Source organism: Callithrix jacchus, chromosome 1 (genome assembly GCF_049354715.1).
Source record: "Callithrix jacchus isolate 240 chromosome 1, calJac240_pri, whole genome shotgun sequence".
NCBI lineage: Eukaryota > Metazoa > Chordata > Mammalia > Primates > Cebidae > Callithrix > Callithrix jacchus.
Window position 1 is genome coordinate 35,991,008 of NC_133502.1, and position 19,666 is coordinate 36,010,673.

Consider the following 19,666-nt stretch of genomic DNA (forward strand, 5'->3'; position numbering starts at 1 on the left):
GTGGGGGTTTTAGTGAGCTGAGATCACACCACTGCACTCCAGCCTGACTGACAGAGCTACACCCTATCTCAAAACAAACAAACAAACACAAACAAGCAAAAATTTATTAATTGCCTTATTATTTGGAAATTAGTGTCCATATATATATATATATATATATATATATATATATATATATTCATTTATTTATTTGGACAATAATTTACCTACCTACCTATCCCTGTCTATCTATCTATCTATCTATCTATCTATCTATCTATCTATCTATCTATCTATCTATCTCTATCTATCTCTATCTATCTATCTATCTATCTATCTATATCTATCTATATCTATCTATCTATCTATCTATCTATCTATCTATCTATCTAATCTATCTATCTATCTATCGAGATAGGTAGGTAGATTATTGTTGATGTAAATCAACACTGCAGGACCTGCTTGTGCCTTGGTGAAGTTACCCATTGAACTTCTCTACCTATAGATCAATAAAATAGGAACCCCCCCCACTAATGCTATAGCCACCCACCTCCCAAGGCCCAGCCAAGGAAGTCTTTCAATTATACATGTAGCTCCTTTTGGACCCAGGGTACCTTCTTGACTTTCCTTAGTTTCCTATTCTGTATTTAATTATTTTTATAGTCAGGCTTTGTTTACTGTATTGTTTGATTTATTTATTTATTTTAGAAGGAGTCTTGCTCTGTCACCAGGCTGGAGTGCAGTGGCGCAATCTCAGCTCACTGCAACCTCCGCTTCCCAGGTTCAAGAGATTCTTCTGTCTCAGCCCTCTGAGTAGCTGGAAGTACATGTGCCCACCACTGCGACCAGCTAAGTTTTGTATTTTTAGTAGAAATGGGGTTTTACCACATTGGCCAGGATGGTCTTGATCTCTTGGCCTCGTGATCCACCTTCCTCGGCCTCCCAAAGTACTGTGATTACAGGTCTGAGCCACTGTACCCATCCTGATTTATTTATTTTTTAATGTGAATTAAAAGAGATTTCCAGTTTCTGACTTGGAACAATTCATTTGCTTGGAGCCAGATATTATAATAAAGTGAATCAAACATATAAAACAAAAACGGAAACAGTTTAACCTTCTTCTCTTGATGTAGCAAGCTCTGTTTGAAAGGAAGGAAATTCATGTCTTCTGTACAAAATTAGAAAATAATTTCTTTGTCAAGGGAAAATTTTATGATTGAATTCCCTCAATTCAAGTACTTCTGATCTACCTAGATGTTACCCTTTCTAAATCAAGAAAAGTATGTGAGGTGTAACGGTTGAGTTGTGAATGATAAAATCTGTATGTGTATTAGGGAGAGAATGCATATGTAGCAATTGACTTAACAAGGTGTGCAGCCCGTGCACATTTATGTCTGAGTTCCAAATCAAGCCCTTAACAGGCAAGGTTCTTTAATATAAATGAGAAATAGGCTTTATCCTGCCATAATGACCTGCAGCCTCTTAGACATGACTCTCTACAGACCGATCACTCCACAGAAAGGTTGGCCAGCTCACTGAAGCCATTATCTTTTATTATGCAGATCAGATTGTGACAATCTTGGAATTCTTTGTTTTATCTCTCTCTCTCTTTTTAAGCCTCTTGATATGGTTTTTTCTTTCTGTTTCTATATAGGCAACTCCCCAAACAAGCATTTTCATGACTTTCCAAGTCATTGAATGAAAATATTAGAGTATAACTTGGTTAGCTTGTACTGCTGCACAAAGAAAACTGTTTTAATTTTGGAGGCTACTAGATAAAGGGAGAAGGGAAAATTCCTTAATTTTTTAAACCACACAGGGAGCTATGTACTGTGCCAACATAGTAACCAGCACCAAATCCCAAGAGTTTACATTTTCATTATTTAATATGCCCTCTAGAGTTTTGGATGAGGCTCAGAAATTTTTTTAAAAACAAATTTCTTACAGATGACCTTAATTTCAATGAGTATGCTTTAAAAAACTGTAGCTTTCTTCCTTTTACATTTTCCATTAGTCAATATTAGCTACATATTAATGGTTGAGAACCTAAGTAGCATACTTCTTATAAAAAAGCATATAAGGGTGACTTTTTTCCTGGGTGTGTTTCCAGTGATCTTTTCCTCTGGGGATGGGGGTGGCATTCAATAGTAGGAGTTGAAAGAGAGAGAGAAGAATATTACTTTTGACTGTGGCAGTTCAGTCTCCATTGCGTATTACTGTTTTTTCCTCCTGTAGTGCTGTTCTTTCTAGCTTTTATCTGAGCCAAGTAGCAATGCGAGAAATCCACTGAGAGATCAGGAAAGAATGATGGTAGGCAGGATTTTCCCAGCTGATTTGGGGTAGTGCTGAATTCAGCTGACATCCTTAGCGTTCTTATTCCTGCACTTAATCCATAAGCATTTTATTGAATGCTAATTAAGTTTCAGTTACTTTGCTAGATGTTATAGCAGATATAAGAATGAATCAAATACTATTCTTACCTTTATTTATTCATCTGATACATATTTGCTATCCACTGGCAACACAATACCAAATCAGCAGCCACAGTGGTCTTTTCAGTCCAGTGTGAAAGATGACCTGGGTATGTGATGGGGAATGTGACAGAGCAGGATGAGTTGTGCTGGCTGTCATAAAAGTACAAGTGCTGGGTGCTGTGGGAGCACTAAACATGGGACACTAACGTAGTGTGTATGTGCTGGGGTTAGCAAAGGTCTCTCTGAAGCAATAAAGTTTATGTTGAGACCGGAAACATGACACCAAGTTAGCCCTTGGGATGTAGGGAATGGAGAATGTCCCAGGAAGATGGAACAACAGTTTGGATGAAGGTTGAGGTGAGTTGTGCAGTGGAGGAACTAAAAGAAAGCCCTAAGGCAGATAGGACTCAGTTTCTTTTTCTTATCCAGTTGGTGAATCTCGAGGGCTTTCTGCAGTGGCTGCTCGTGGGTGCCTTCAGTGACTGGAAAAGATGAGCTGGTTAGGGGCAATTCACCATCTGCAAATCACGTCTCCCAAGGAGTGGGGAAGCACCACCCCCACTCCACTCGGACTCAGCAGAGATTAGGGGAAGGGAAAGAGAGTTCAAAAAGTAAATTGTTTGAGATGGAGGTAATATAAAGAACAAGCAACCTATAAAATATTAATTGATGATAAGAGAAAATTTCTCTGCACATGCAAGGAATCCCTGAGCTCCTGAGAGTGACATGAATTGTATTGCCGGCTCCTTATCAGATATTATTAACAGCTTCCTAGGAACAAGAATTTAGCTACTGGTTTAAGGCAGGGTACTAAGAACATGGGATTTGGGGTAGAAAATTCTATGTGGGATTTGGAGAATGGAGAAGTGATGGGAAGAGATGGAAAAGGTGTTAAGATTTGGGCAGCCAGATGCTCTATGAGGATGAGGGGGCACAGGGGCTTCAATTACAACACTCATTCATCTTGTCACTATCCAAACCACTCAGGGTGACAGTGGATACCTCTATCTGCATCTGAAGGTGGTGGCCTCATAATTATTAGCAATGAAGTTTTCCATTGTTCCCTCTTCTATGGTTATTGGGAAAGACGTTTTCCACAACAACAAAAGAAATTTCAGCATCAGTAAGAAGATATGTGGTTGGGATGGAGAATGAAGTATAGCAGAATAAAATAGTCCTAGAAGGATATTACCTAAGTGTCTTTGGGAGAGAAAATCAATTTTTAAAAACTTACAATTGTCATGAAATATTGCACTAAATGGCACTGCATTTATGATGAGTTTCTTTTTATTTTAGTTCGGGCATTTGTTTTTCTATTCCTTTTTTAAAAAGCACTTTAAATATCAGAAGTAAGTTTAGGGAAAGTGTTGGATCTAAGAAAAATCCCTCATGGCTTTAATTTATAACGGATCAGGATTATTGCTTAATTATTGAGATAAAGAAACTACAGAGGAGACCCTATTTGGGTACCTTTATGCAGCAGACCAATGGTGAAGTATGCAGTGCAAAGTGGGGATCCTAGGAACCCAGGAAGAAAACTAGTTTGAGAATAGTAGAAACAAAGGGGGAGGTAGTTACATTTTAAAAAATACTAAAAAAATTCCAAAACTAATCTATGCAAAAGTGCTGGAATCCCCTTAAGCTGAGCTTGTCATTTTGTATTGACATTATCTGTGCATGTGGTTTTGACCAATTAATGCTAGTTTCAGATGGATGGGTTTCATATTAATACTCATTAACTGAAAATGACCATTGAATCTGAAATTTCTATGTTCCAGAATGACAGCTCCCTTCACAGGGCACATCAATGAGAATGCAGTACTTATTTATGGCATTCTGGATAAGGCAAGCTATCTTGTTCATTTGTGAGAAACTATAATGCATCTTTCACATTTAAAGTGCCCTCTGAAGCTTTCTGCTTCACAACCTCTCTCCTTCCTTCCTTGTTACCTCTAAATTTTTCATACCATCTTGAGCATCTCTCAAAGAATTGCAAATTCTAGCCAGAACATGATTAATTTAGTATTCAGCCTCCTACGATGGAGTGCACTGCTGTCCGTCCTCCTTAGACAAGGCTACCTCTCCTCTTGGCTCTTAGCAGGAAAAGTGAATTAAGGCAAAGGCCCAGGTTGTTCCGGTGTGCTGCTTGAAAATGAATTTTTACTGGCAGTGTCATGAAGTCAAAAGTGTGGTGTTGCAAAAGGGAAATTACAATATATAGTTGATGTTATTTTAGTTGGGAAGCTTGGTCATCCCATTTTCTTCGCTCAGTTTGCCAAGGAAATATCTATTTTTCTTTATTTGAAGGTGAAGGGCAAAATGCAGGCATTCTTCTTTCTGAAATTCCCTACCTTTATTTTGTTCATGTTTCCAAAACCACCTTTATTTCATCAGCTAATATTTTCTGTGAGAAGGTCGCTTGTCTTTAATGTTGAAAGAAGAGGCACATTTATTTCCATTATTAGGGTTCTTTTAATAGGACTCAATGAAGCTGAGCTATGAAGGCCAATGCCACTATAAGCACGATGACTTCCAGTGGTACGCACCAAGGAAATCTGTCCCAGGTTATCTTCTAGACTTGGGTCCACTTCGCTTAATTTTTTTTTTTTTTTTTGAGACAAGGTTTTGTTTTTGTTGTCCAGTCTGGAGTGCAATGGCACAATCTCTGCTCAGTGCAACCTCTGCCTCCTGGGTTCAAGCAATTCTCCTGCCTCAGCCTCCTGAGTAGCTGGGATTACAGGCATGCACCATCATGCTCAGCTAATTTTGTATTTTTAGTAGAGATGGTGTTTTTTCATGTTCATCAGGTTCGTCTTGAATCCTGACCTCAGGTGGTCTGCCCACCTCAGCCTCCCAAAGTGCTGGGATTGCAGGCATGAGCCACTGTGTCCGGCCATTTGGCTTAATCTTTATGAAGAAGGACAGCAGAAAATACAGACTTCCTCTTTGAAAGGTATTATACAATCTAATTTGGATATACATTCTATAATTATTTGTATAAAAATACTTCCTATACAGAACGTGATTATCAGGCATCTAAAGCATTTAGCAAGTACTCGTATGTAGTCAGAGCTCAATCCTTGTTAGTGATAATGATGATGATAATGATAATGTAATACTGGCACTCCAAAAATATCACCAAAACAACTTGTTGATAAGAAAAGGCTGAGTTTATTCTTACTGCATCATAGTTTACTGTAAGACCCCACAGAGTCCTAGTATTGGGTGACATGGTAAAATCAGGAAGTCAGCCTTAAGACGGGTCTTTCAAGCCAAGGGGTAGTAGAGATTGGGGAGTTTGTAAGGCTAGGGCTAAGGAGAATGTAGGAGGCTGTTGTTATTTGGGACTGAGTAATTATTATCATATGGTAGTTTATAATTGGTAGAGTTGAGAGTTTTGAACGATCTTGGGGAGTAAGCAGTTATTTGAAGAATGATCAGTTAGATATTCACTTAGTGGGATTTCTAGGAAGTTGATGAAACTAACAATAAAGTTACTTGCAACTTTTCTATCTTCTTGAGCAAGAATTTTCTGAATCAGTAAAGTCATAGAACAGTGAAGGAATAAAGCAATGTTAACGAGAGTGAAGATAGCTAGCAGGGAAGCAATGTTAACATAATACATGGTAAGTTGTGTGGATATAGATGGCTTTGATTCTTCTTCCTCCTCCTCTTTTTTTCCCCTCCTCCTCCCCGTCTTTCTTCTCCTTTTTCTGGCATTTTGTAGTTGAAGCTATTTACTATCACGGTATAAGTTATTTGAGAATAGTTGTGTGTGAGTGTGTGTGTATGTGTTTTATAATATGGTAAATATTCTGTGCTAATTTGAAAAGAAAGAAGCTGTGTTAGGGAAAACATTTTTTGAGGCCAATTTTCAATGTGACTCTTTATATAATGAGTGTAACCAAAGTGCTGGTGAACTTCTACATGTCCTTCACAATCTAGCTCCCTGTGGACACTCCCAGGCATGCCCGAGAGGTATTGGGCTTTGCTGCTTTCTTGCCTCCCCCTCCTCACATTGCGAGATCCTCAAAGCAGGAGGTGCATCATCTTTCTACTTGATGCCAGGAATGTACTATGTGTGGAAGATCCAATGAAGAACAAGAAGCTGTCCTTGACCTCTTTGAGTTCTCATGCTAGTAGAGAAGGTAAATAAAATAATGGTTATTTATTTACCTTTTTAATGCTTCTGTGCCTAACAGAGCTGTGTGCCTAGCAGTGACCCAATAAATCTGTGCTGAATGAAGAAATGCCTGTACATCTATGAGGTGGGTGTGAAAGTAGTTTTATTTTTCTGAGAAATTTGAACACACACACACACACACACACACACACACACTGCCCATTGCCTATTTATTGTTTTTCTTCTAAAATTGACTATTTGTATCTTTAGCCCATAGTTTGTTATTAGGTTGCTGTATTTTAAAAACTGGATATGCAGGATTTATTGAATTATATATATTTTGTTATTTATTGCATATACTGAATTAAACATTTCTTGTTGGTTTTAGGGATTGTAAATATCTTTTTGCTGTGTCTGGCTTGTGTCCGTCTTACTTTTTATTTATTTATTTATTTTTGAAGGTCTCACTTTGCTGTCCAGGCTGGAGTGTAGTGATGTGATCTTAGCTCACTGCAACCTCCACCTTTGGGCTCAAGCCATCCTCCCACCTCATTCTCCTGAGTAGCTGGGACTATGGGTATATGCCACCATGCCTAGATGATTTTTGTACTTTTTATGGAGATGAGATTTCGCCTTGTTGCCCAGGCTAGCTTCAAACTCCTGAGCTCAACAATCTGCCAGACTTGGACTCCCAAAGTGCTGGAATTATAGGCATGTGCCAGTGTGCCTTACCCAGTCTCAGTTTTTATATGTGTCTTTTAGAGTCCAGAAGGTTTAGTTTTAGTGTACACAAATGTATTCATCTTTTTCTTTATGGCCAATTTTTTTTGTGTGTCTTGTATAAGAAAAATTCTCTACCTTGATGTGATAGAGATGTTCTTTATTTTCTTCTAAAAGTTTTAAAATTTTGCTTCTTGAATTTATTTTATTAAATGTACCTGGAATTGATATTTGTGTATGATGTATGTAGCTATCTGATTTCATTTTAGTTTTCTCACGTGTATATGTTGATCCGTATCAGCTGGATACGCAAGGGGAATTATCTGCAAATCACTGGGGGTTCTTCCTTTGTGCTACTCTCTCTCTTCTCTTTTACTTTGTCTTCTAGCTCTTGGCTCCTTAATTTCCCAGAATTCCCAGCTCTATCTCCTTAATTCAGAGAGTACACTAGGCTAGGCCTTGGTTCCTCTTCCTTGTGCTGTGACTTGGAAACTCTCTTAAGGCAGTAAACTGGAACAATGACAGAGCCTACAACTGTTTTAGATTTTGGATTCTTCTGGATTTTGTAATTTTGCATAAATATAGTGAGATATCTTGAGGAATGGGGCCCAGGTCTCAATGTGAAATTCGTTTATGTCCAATATACAACTTACACACACAGCTTGAAGGTAATTTTATAGAATGTTTAAAAATCATTTTGCACATAAACAGACTTTGTGTACAAACATATCCCAAGTGTCATCAAAAAGCAAAGGTGTCACTATCTCAGCCACCCATACAGGCAATCTGTGATCATCTGGCATCATCATTATTCCTGACTAACATGAGTAACAGTTCAAGAAGTGTCTGTCTGTTTGGGGCTGGAGAGGTAGAGCAAAGAAAATTCCAGAAAAAAAATGCAGCGCAAAGAATTGGAAGTGAGAAGGTGTTTGAATAACTGTTGGTTGTCTAATGTCACTCCAGAAGAAGATTTTTACAAAGGCGTAGGGCAAGAAACAAGTAGTACAGAGAATTAGGGGCGGTCATGAAGGCCATTAGATGCCTCTATCGTGTTTGTTGTGCAAGCCTGGGAAGATGTCAAGATCCTGAGCCAAGGTGGGGTACAACTGACAGGTGCATGAGGAGATTGCTTCAGTGGCGGCTTACAGAAAAGATAAGCGAGGGCTGATTATCCTGGGGAGAGACTAAGGATTGAGGAGGAGGGTGATAAAGAGAGGGAGATAGGGGGGTAAGATACTGATGAGATCCACACTCTGGAAGTGGCAATAGGAACAGAAGAAAAGACTGGGAAGGATGGTCAGGTAGTGGGCTCAAGGAGAGGTAAGAGCCAAAGATAAAGTTGAGGTTTTCTTGCTCTGGTGAGGATGGTGATGATGGAAAAGAATTGAGATATGGAACTAAAAGATGAGCTGTGGAAAATACATTTGTTTTGTTTCTTTTTTCTTTTTTATTTTTTGAGACAGGGTCTTACTCTATTGACCAGGTTGGAGTGCAGTGGCGTGATCATGGGTCACTGCAGCCTCTATCTCCTAGTCTCAAGTGATTCTCCTGACTCAGTCTCCAAAGAAGCTGGGACTACAGGTGTGCAGCACTGTGGTTGGCTTTTTTTTCTTTTGTCAATGTGAGGTCTCACTCTGTTGCCAAGACTAATATTGAACTCTTGGGTTCAAGTGATCCTCCTGCCTAGACCTCCCAAGGTTCTGGGAATACAGGTGTTAGCCACTGTGCTTGGCTGTGCTTTTTTCTTTTAAATTCTCATAGAATTTTAGTTTTGTGGATAAAGTACAATAATCCTTTTTCTTTTGGAAAAAAATTGGCAGGCAAGAACTATGTGTTCTGTGGACTATGATTTATAGTGTGTAGTTGTTGGATACATTTCACTGTCTTTGGTCTAACCACTCAAAAGAGAGCTCTTGCTGGGACACATATTCCAATTTGGTGTTTCTGTATTTTACAAGGGAATTGAAATGCACCACTTCAGAGTGAATTAGAAGTGAGTTTGTACATTTTTCTGCTTAGTGGAACTCAAATAGTTTCCCTGGGAATATGTTCTCTATTTTTCCAACACCTTTCCCTTATTCCCCAAACAGATTAGCACATGTCTCTCATACTCCCCACTTTGTCATCAGAGTAAGACAGCGAGAGGGAGAGATCGGTGTAGGGCATGATAATTTTACACTTGAGACAGTGATATGTACGATCTGAAGTTTTTAAACTCTTGGAAGACTCTTGCGTGCGAGATATCTTTCGTGTTCCAGCACGAAACCAAACAGCACATGCAGTAATCCCTAAAGGTATCTGGGCCCATAGACGCTGCACCTGAAGGCTTGTATTGTTCAGTGTTGGGAAACATTTCAAGTCGTTTCCTCAATGCCCAGTTTCACATTTATAAGGTATGAAAATTAAAAAGAATGCCTTTGTTAATATTTAACAGGGCTGACAGTAGGAAATGTAGACAGAGTTTCTCTTACCTCTTCTTTTAACACCTTTCTCCCGTATTTAATCTCATGGGAGTCCTTTCTCTTTTTCTTCCACTCTCTGTACTACAGCCCACAGACCCCTGGAACTCTCACATCCTCTAACTTCCCTGGGCCACAGCTGGGAGAAATTCTCTGACGTAGACCTGGAAACACTCAGAAGAGCTAGTTAATCTCATTCTGAAGAAGACGCTTCAGAAGTTACCTGTATTTATATCTATATCTATAACTGTATCTCTATCTATGTATCTATCTATCTATTTAAAAGAGGCCACTTGTGTAGTAGGGTTATAAATTTACGTGCATTACACCCAGAGTGTTCAGAAAAATAAGTAACATGATCAAGAAAGCAGAGGAGAAAGCAAATAACTAAAGGTGGCATACAATTTAAATCTCGTTTGACAGAATGTAAATAGGCCTTCATAATTGCTCTCCTCCCTCTTCTTTCCCCCAAGAGGCATCTCTCTGTCCTGGGAGTGTTTTCTGATGTGGGGGAGGAGCCCTGAAGTTTCTCGGTGTATCCCTGTTCTGTCCTGTGTCCGTGGCCCTTGTCCTGTGGGTGCACACTGCCCTACTGGTGATCCAGGCTGGGTGAACTAATTTCTCTTGCTTGGCCAGGACCTGGAAATTCTTCATCAATGAGTCAGTTTCCTCCCAGGCCTGAGGCAGGTCCCACTCAGACCCACAGCTACTTGTGCCTTTGGAGCTTCCCCTCAGAATAGGGGGAGGGTCATGGGGCTTGCCAAGTCCTATCCTTACACCCTTTGTGACCTGCAAGTGACCAAGAAAGTGCTTTTTTAATAACTTCTGCCTGTATTCCATGCTGTTTGCTGTGGCTGATAGGATTCGTGTGATTTGCCTTTAAGGATTGTCAGTTCACTTGGCAGAGACCCTGTGACAAAGGGGGAAAGATGGATGACAGGGTTTGGCTGTGTCCTCACCCAAATCTCATCTTGAATTGTAGCTCCCATAATTCCCACATGTCATGGAGGTAATTAAATCATGAGGGCAGGTCTTTCCTGTACTGTTCTTGTGATAGTGAAGAAGTCTTATGAGCTCTGATGGTTTTATAGCTGGGAGTTCCCTTGCACATGCTCTCTCTTGCCTGCCACCATGCAAGATGTGACTTCGCTCCTCTTTTGCCTTCAGCCATGATTGTGAGGCCTCCCTGGCCAGGTGGAACTGTGAGTCCCTTAAACCTCTTTTCTTTAGAAGTTACCCAGGCTCCGGTATGTCTTCATTAGCAGCATGAGGGCAGACTAATGCAATGGACTTTGCTCTTCATATGAATTCAGGTCTCTGCTCTTCTTATTGTCCACCAGCATGTAAAGTGACCATAGAATTTTGTGTCCCATGTTGGAATACTTTTGAGACTAAAAGCTAGTGCTAAAATAACTATAATTATACAATATTTTCAAATATATGTTTATTGACTGATGTGTTGATTTTATAATTTTGACAAAGTAATCAAATAGTTCTATTCAAAATTATTTCAAAATAAAATGCTTTTTACTAAAAATAACAATGATCTATATCTGTGTACAGGTAAAAATGGGAACAACAGCCATCCCTAACTATGAGCTGAGCCTGCAAGACCCTTGAATTCACATTCCTGCTGCAGGAGCAGGGCACTCAAGGGTTGGGACTGCAGAGCTAATGGGCTGCCAAGGTCAATCCTTGGGGGTCCCCTGTGCCAGGGCTGAGTTGTCCTCAGAGAGTTTCTAGATCTTGGTCACATAAATAGACACCAAGTGATACACCTCAGGTGCCTTTGGAGCAGCGCCCACTTGCTGGGCAAGGACCACCACTACAGCAGCAAAGAGGCCAATAAATCCAGTCTTATTCCACGGCTGGTTCTGCATGCCATAGCAAAGTCTTGAGATCCTAGGGCTTTGGCCTTTTGCTATCTTTGTAGGAATTATTAAAGCCAGAAACTCTAGTCTGCAGATAAAGCACCTAGAGCAATAGAAGAAGGAGGTGCCTAAAGGAGGCCTCCCATAGAATTCTTTTTCCCCTGAGGGTATGATGACCACAGGAAGGCACAAAAGCACTGGCTACAGCTCTTCAGTGAGGCAGGGCCCTTTAAAGCTAGTAAAATACCAGAGTCAGCATGATAGTCATGATCTAGGAAATACTGCCTCGTAGAAAACAATGAAAAGAAACTAGTTATGCTGGGATTAAGCAGAACAAACACTATGCTGAAATTTATCAGATGAAGAAAGTGAAACAGAGAAACCCATTTACATTATTTCCAAGTGAGTTTGAATGGCTCTCTAAGTACCGTCTTTAGTTACCTGCCTTCAACTCCCACTAAAGTTTTCAAATAATTAATATGTTAGAAATAGCATTCTAGTAGTATTTTTCTAAGGGAACGGGAAAAGGATAACTTTTGGCTTTCATTGAAGGGAATGCAGAAGCTCTGACAGGAAATTTAAATCAGAAACCCAGCCCAGTTCCATATGATGCGAGTCCTTTTGGAAATGGCTCTGTCATCAGTTAGTGGTGACCTTGCAAGCTCTTTTAACAGCCGACTGTCTGTTTTCTCATGGGGAAATGGAAACTGGGCAGCTTCTAGGTTCCAATGGTCCTTCCAGCCTTTCTAAGGACATTGAACTTTTTCATCTGGGGAAGATAGGGAATGGCCACAGGGGTTTAAGCAGTAGAGGCATAATAACATTTGGGTTTTAGGAATCACTGGCGCCATTCTGAGGCAGAATAGGACAATGACTGAAGGTGATCAATACTTCTGGGATGATGGCCAGAAAAAAAGTTAAAGACTCCAGAAAACAGCATTTCTCTGCAACCAGAGAGCACTAGCCCATGACAGAAGAGGTCCTTGAGGTCAAGTCATACCCAGGGGTCTGATGCTCTTGAAGACACACACACACAAAATAATAATTCTTTGCTCCTACAGAATTTCTCTAGCTAAAGGCATTTTTTTTTTTCTGTCTAGATTTGCCCCAAATTGTGTTCTATAGGGTTCATCCTATTGTTTCAAACTGAGAGTCAGGTGTTTTAAAAATTTAGATGCAATATTTCTATCATGGACCTCTCGAGCAAACATTAAGATCAATACCTTGAACTGAATTCAAGATTCCTGGTATCTTTAAAAAAGGAAGGAAGCCGTTGTTTTACAGAACTAAAGGTAAAAATCTACCAAAAGCAATACCTGGAATGCATATAATTCTGAAACAAATGGCAGTGGGTTACAAAAATGTAAACATTTACAAACACCATTCTGCGAATTATGTCTTATCTCCTGGCAAAGCCATTTAAGGCCGAGTAAGGGCAATGCCTCCTTGTATGACTCCACATCCTGAGGAGTGCTGGTCTCTCTCACTGTCTCCTAATTGCATGTGTTTTCCCTAGTAAGCCAAAATCTGTATAGCCAGCGTCACTCTTGGTAATCACCCAGCATTTAGTGCAATTTGCCTTCCTACCCTTTGTTGTTATTGTTTTAAAAAACAAGGCACACATTCTTTTTTTTTTTAGCACAATTTAAAAAAAAACAAAAAACTTGATTGGTCCACATGGTAGAACTCTGCCAGTGGAGATTTTGAATGAGAAAGAGTTTATTTGAGCAGCTGTCTTCTGTTGTAGAGTATCTTGTGACTTGCCTCAAGGAAAATGTCTATATTCCCCAGACTGTTGAATTGCAGCTCCTGTTTTTGACTCTTTGGGGCTGGCTGTCTCTTTATGCTATCTGATACCAGCTGTAGCAGGCAATGGGAGAGGTATCTTCTCTGCAGCCTGCTGATGTCAGGGTCTTGGAGAGCTCAGGTTCGAGGTCAAATCTGCTCTGGCAGGAGTGCTTTATTTGTATTGCTTTTGTACCCCACATTTCCCAGATCAGAATACTGGGAGTCAGGATAACAGCTATAAAGCAGTTTAAAAAAAAAAATCTGTTGCAGTACATTCAGAAGGACTCACAACCCACGGCAAATTGCTTTCCAGTAATCCTAGGAGCCCTCAGGGAGTGTCTTCTCTTTTTGTAGTCTTACCATCAAGCTTGTCCTGCATTTTCCTCCTCTCCTGATCCTGTTTGCTGGGAAACTGTGTGTGGTGACTCTGTTCCTATCATTCACCAGCAATGCTATCTCTGAGACTGGTGCCTGCTGGGGGAGGCCTGGGTGGAAGATGTCTTCTGTTTCCGCATAATGCTGGTGCCCGCTGAAGGGGAGATCTCAGCAGAGGACACATCTTCTGTCGCCATAAATGTTGGTGCCCACACCATGAATGTTTTACTCTGAGTGAGACATTGCTCTCAGACTAGAGATTAACATTTTCATGGGTGTCCTCCTGCTCACAGAATAGCATCAGCCATAGAGGGTACATGACAATTTCTGCTCCCTGCTGGGTGCAGGACTCTGTTTGAGGAGAATGTATGTAGCTCCCTACATCTGTCTTTCCTTGTACTTTTCTGTCCTCTTCCCACAGGAGTATGTCCTCCTCCCATCCCTAGGAAGTGTGCTAGGGTCTCTCAGCCTGGCTCACTCCACACATAACAAGACAGGCTTGAGACTTGGGTTTCTCAGACCTGAAGCCCAAACTGGAATCCATGCTATTTTCAAAGAGTAGACCTAGGAGGAAAATTGTGCAAGTTAAAGCCTCTTTTCTTTTTCTCCAGGGTCTGGCTTGGCCTTTATCGTACATCTTCATATTTATCTACTTCTAGTCCTCAAATCAAACTGAAACTATCATCAAATTGGTGTTTGTACTGCCTCCTACTTTTTTCTACCTCTTCTTGTTTTCTCACTCGATTTTCTTTTCCTAAGTTAACACTTTGTCCTCTTTTCTATCTATTCAAGTCTATTCTCTCTTTCCTGTCCCTCCCTCTCTCTCTATTTCCTGTCCCTCCCTCCCTCTCTCCCTCCCTCTCTCCCTCCCTTCCTTCCTTCCTTCTTTCCTCCTTCCCTCCCTCCTTCCCTTCCCTTCCTTCCTTCTTTTCTTCCTTCCTCTTCTTCTTCTTCTCCTCCTCCCTCCCTCCCTCTTTTCTTTCTACAAATATTAATTGGGTGGCTACTGTGTAAGGTATAGTATTATATTCTAGGGATACAAACACAGTTCAGTCATAACTTCTTCTTCTAGAAACTTAAAATTCAACCTCACATTGTCTCTTTTCTGATTTCTTTAATTTGTCCTGCTTATGAAGTTCCTTTCCTTCTCTGAATTCCTAGTGTACACATGACCTGCACTGTAAGCTTTTTTATATTTCATTATTAGATTTTAAATCTCTAGCTGTCTTGGACTGGATTGTCCCTGTCTACAGACACATTGGATTTGCTTGATTTGTATGAATGACATATAAATGTAAACATATTTTTGTCATGAAAGTCTTTTTTTGGCCTTATGATATGACTGTGTACTAAAAGTACTTATTATATACTATGTTCCTATTCTGTAAGCTGGGGTGGAGGTGGAGAAGCAATTATGGATAATGATAACCTGGGAAACACCTTCTCTGAATATAAAAAAATCTATCCATTAGGTGGCATTCACCTTTCCAAAATTGTTTTCAGCCACCATCTCTTTTGATACTCATGATAGATATTATTTGCTATCATTTTAAGCCGCATTTTAGGTAGGGAGACTGAGGATCTTAGAATGTTAAATGATTTATTCAAAACTAGAGTGTGACCCCTGTTCTTCTGAAAGCAAGACTGACACAATCTCCAACACCTTTTATCTCATCTTGCCTCCCCTCACTTCTTCACACCCCATCTCACCTTCCTCCTCTCACCTTGCCTCTCTCATATTGCTGGAGGAACTCTTTTAAAATGATGAAAGACTATGTAGTCTCTCACTCTCATCGCATCGCAATGCAGAAGGACATTGTAAGTAGGTTAGGTATATTTGTTCTTTGTGGTTCTAACATTGAATTTTGCCTCTTTAATAGGATAGGCTATGTGCTGAAGCCATTTGCACATCTACCTATGTCTGTAAATGGCCTGTCAGCTTGAGGAGAGGGGCTGTCACTTGCTCATCTCTTTGTCTCTAGCTCCATGCACAGAGCTGGGGCCCACCAGTGTGGAAACTGGAATAGAGTATAAGATGCCTGCAGGGAGTTCAAAGATATATCAAGGTTCTGTGTAGAAGTGAAGACTTGAGCTCTTGCTCCCTTCTAGCAGGACTGGTCTAGCCCATTGGTGTGTGCTGAGTTGAGAAGTGGGGTGGTCTATGGGTGAGATCACACAATTTTTTGGAGACGATAAGTAATGCTGATGATTAAAATGTTGCCTTGTCTCTGATCCTGAGGTCTCACAGCCCAGCTGGAATCATTCTCATTGGGTTTGGGGTATTCCTCAAGAACCCTCATTGTAGAGGATGCCAGCAAAAAGGTAGCATTTATCACCTTCAGTGTTTAACACAACGCAACATCTACATTTGATGGCAGTACGTTCTCTATCTTTTCTGGAATTCCTACCCATTGTGCCCCTTCATTATTTAGAGTTAGTTTACAGAGCTGCTGTAACAAAGTACTTTACCACAAACTTGATTGCTTAAAACAACAGAAATCTACTCTCTTATAGTTATGGAGGCTCTGGGTCTGAAATCAAGGTGCTGGCTGGGCCGTGCTCCTCTGAAGGCCCTGGGGCAGAACCCTTCCTTACCTCTGCCAGCTCCTGGTAGTCTGCTTCCTTGGCTTGTGCCTGCGTGACTCCAGCCTCCGCCTCAGTTTCACATAGTCATCTTCTCCCTGTGAACATCTGTTATGTGGAATTAAGGGACTACCTTACCCTAGTATGACCTAATTTCAGCCCGACTAATTACATCTACATCAATGCTGGACTGTAACATATATTTTGTTTTTGGAAATCCAATCAATCCCCAATAATTATTACAGAGGCAGGGAAGCATATTGTGTCTCAAAGGCAATCAAAATTAGCCAAACCTAAGATTAGTCAGGATGCCTAGATGCTTTCCAGGAGCAGAGAGATGCCTCCTGGACCTGCGGTCCTAGAGCACTGTCGTGGTTCATATTGAGTGGGAACTTTATTGGATTGTAGGAGGCAAAGCATTGTTCTTGGGTGTGTCTGTGAAGGTGTTGCCAAAGGAGATTAACATTTCAGTCAGTGGACTGGGAGAGGCAGACACACCCCCAATCTGGGTGGGCACCATCTAAGCAGCTGCTAGTACAGCTAGGGTAAAGCAGGCAGAGGAACGTGGAAGGACTATGGCTGACTGAGTCTTCCAGCCTTCATCTTTCTCCCGTGCTGGATGCTTCCTGCCCTCCAACGTTGGACTCCAAGTTCTTCAGCTTTTGAACTCTTAGACCTACACCCGTGGTTTGCCAGGGGCTCTCGGGCCTTTGGCCACAGACTGAAAAATGCACTGTCGGCTTCCCTACGATTGAGGTTTGGGGACTCAGACTGGCTTCCTTGATCCTCAGCTTGCAGATGGTCTATTGTGAGACTTCGCCTTGTGACCACGTGAGTCAATACTCCTTAATAAACTCCGTTTCATATATACATAAATTCTGTTAGTCCTGTCCCTCTAGAAGACCCTGAATAATACGAGTGGTAATGTGCAAGAGTTCCTTGGGTTCCACAGGGGAGAGCCTGTTCCTATGGGAGGGCGGTGGGAATGGGAAACGGGGAAACTCAGTACAAGCGCCTGAGTGGGCGGGGCCGTGGCAGCAAGACCCGATGGCAGATGAGGGTTGTGGGAAAGGACTCAGAGCTGACTCAGGAGGTACGCTGGGAGGGATTCAGGACGGATCCTTCCAGTTTGTGCTCCTGTCCAAGACTCAGAGGGGTGCTGCACACGCTGTTAACCACGCTTCCGGAAAGGGAATTTACAGTACTCACGCATTAACTTCACCACAATAAATGTGTTCTGTGAAACCTTGAGGCCAGCTCATTTTCATTCTTCATCCATATCCAGGACTCCCCTTGCCATGGCCTCTGCCCACTTAATTTACTTATATTGCTTCTGTACACGTCTCTATGCTCTTTTAGATTTTAAATTCCTTTGAGGGTGGTCATTGTATCTTCTCCATTTTTATTCCATTCTCCAGAATTTAGCACTGACATTTACATAGAGTAGGTGCTTAATAAATGTGAAGTTAAAGTAAGCTTATCAGTGTATTAGGCTATTTTTGCATTGCTACAAAGAAATACCGGAGACTGGGTTATGTAAAGAAGGTAAGTCAATTGGCTTATTGTTCTGCAGGCTGTAAAAGAAGCTTGGCTCTGACATCTGCTTCTGGTGAAGGCCTCAGGAAACTTATTATTGTCCTGGAAGGTGAAGGGGAGCAGATGCATCACATGGTGACAGCAGGAGCAATAAAGAAAAAGAAGGAGGCGCCACAAGCTTTTAAAGAACCAGATTTTGCGTGAACTCAGTGAGAATTCCTGAATCACCAGGGGGATGACAGGTAAGCCATTCATGAGGATGTGACCCCATGGTCCAAACACCTCGCTCCAGGCCCCACCTCCAATACTGGGAATTACAATTCAGCATGACATTTGGAGGAGACAAATATCCAAACCATATCAATCAAAGCATGGGAACTTTCCACTTCCTTCAATAGTTTGTCAAGGGCTACACCTGGTGAAAAATTCTCAGTTTAGGTCTCACTGTATTTGCCATCTGTGAAATGAGATAATCTTAGTCCTTCATCATGTAAGTAATATCATCATGAATTTTAGGGAAAATAATTCATGTTAAGGACATACCATGTCGTTAATACTTAATACATGCTAATTAATATGATTTATGTAAATGCTAATAATAGTTGCTATTTTGCAAAGCTGACCAAGTCTGAGATTGACTAAAGTATCTGCGAAAGTTTAGAACATTGCTGATTTCATCAATTTGAACAATATTGGAAAGGAAACTTATGGGAACAAATAGTGTTTATTTATGTCTTTTTTTGTTCACATTAAAATATGCTGTAACAATTTGTTTATAACAGTTTAACTTACCAAGTTTGGCAGGCCTGTATGTAACCTGGTGACTGTCAGGTGAGTGGAGAGGAATGCCTCTTGACAGGTAAGTCTGATACTTCTACTAATGAGGTCTGGAAATCTGAATCGTCATACCACAGGCAAGCACTTGCTCTTAAAAGAGGCTGAATATATTTGATAAAAGAATTAATGTATGGTTCAAAGTCAAAATTCCTTGAAACTTCTAAATTATACAAAATATGCTAAATATATCACATGAGAAAAGTTTTATGTATGTGGCTTTGAGATGTGGTTGTTTATAGCAAGGTGATTATTTCTTATGGCAAACCAAAAGATCAAAGTAGTTCAGCTATTTGTGACTGAATATCTGACTAGAGTGACGTGAGTGGAAACAACCTGCTGTGGCTGGAGTGATCCGCCAGCCTCGGCCTTCCTAAGAGCTCGGATGACAGGCATGCTTTCTTTATAAACTACCCAGTTGTAGGAATTCTGCTAAAGTAACAGAAAGTAGACTAAGGTACAACCTAAGAGAATTTCGGTAAAGGGCACTGATTTGAATGTTTGGATCAAAACACTTTTGCTGAATGTCCAACAGAAGAAAAGCTAAGCTGTTTAACAAATAATAATTTCTGAAAGAATACTTACATAGACCCTGACCCACATTTCAGTAAGTGTGAGTAGAAATGCTAAGCTGGAGTTTTTCTCTATCCCGGGCCCTTAAAATAAATGCAGTGCTCCTGCTGCATTTGCCTAGAAAATTGTCCCGCCGTATTCCTTTGCTCTACTGCAGTGCGCAGCCGTCATCCAGGCCAAACGGGCAGAGAGGCTTCCACTTTAAATGTAAACTATTAGGTTGCTGCAAAAGTCATTGCAGTTTTAAATAATAATCACAATTACTTTTGCACCAACCTATAACAAAGAATTTTCTTCTCCACTATAAAGTACCAGAATTCCCAAGCTCATGAAGAGTATTAAATGATGTCA

The 19,666-nt window shown here is 40.7% G+C and overlaps 1 long non-coding RNA gene across 1 annotated transcript in view; it reads left to right on the forward strand.

Moving 5' to 3' along the window:
* Window positions 1–6,734: 6,734 nt before the first annotated feature.
* The window catches only part of LOC118152852 (uncharacterized), a 46,948-nt gene continuing 34,016 nt past the window's right edge, over window positions 6,735–19,666 (forward strand). Inside the window, exon 1 of the long non-coding RNA XR_008479691.2 lies at window positions 6,735–18,150. This is a non-coding gene — a long non-coding RNA (uncharacterized LOC118152852). The remainder of the gene's footprint in view (window positions 18,151–19,666) is intronic.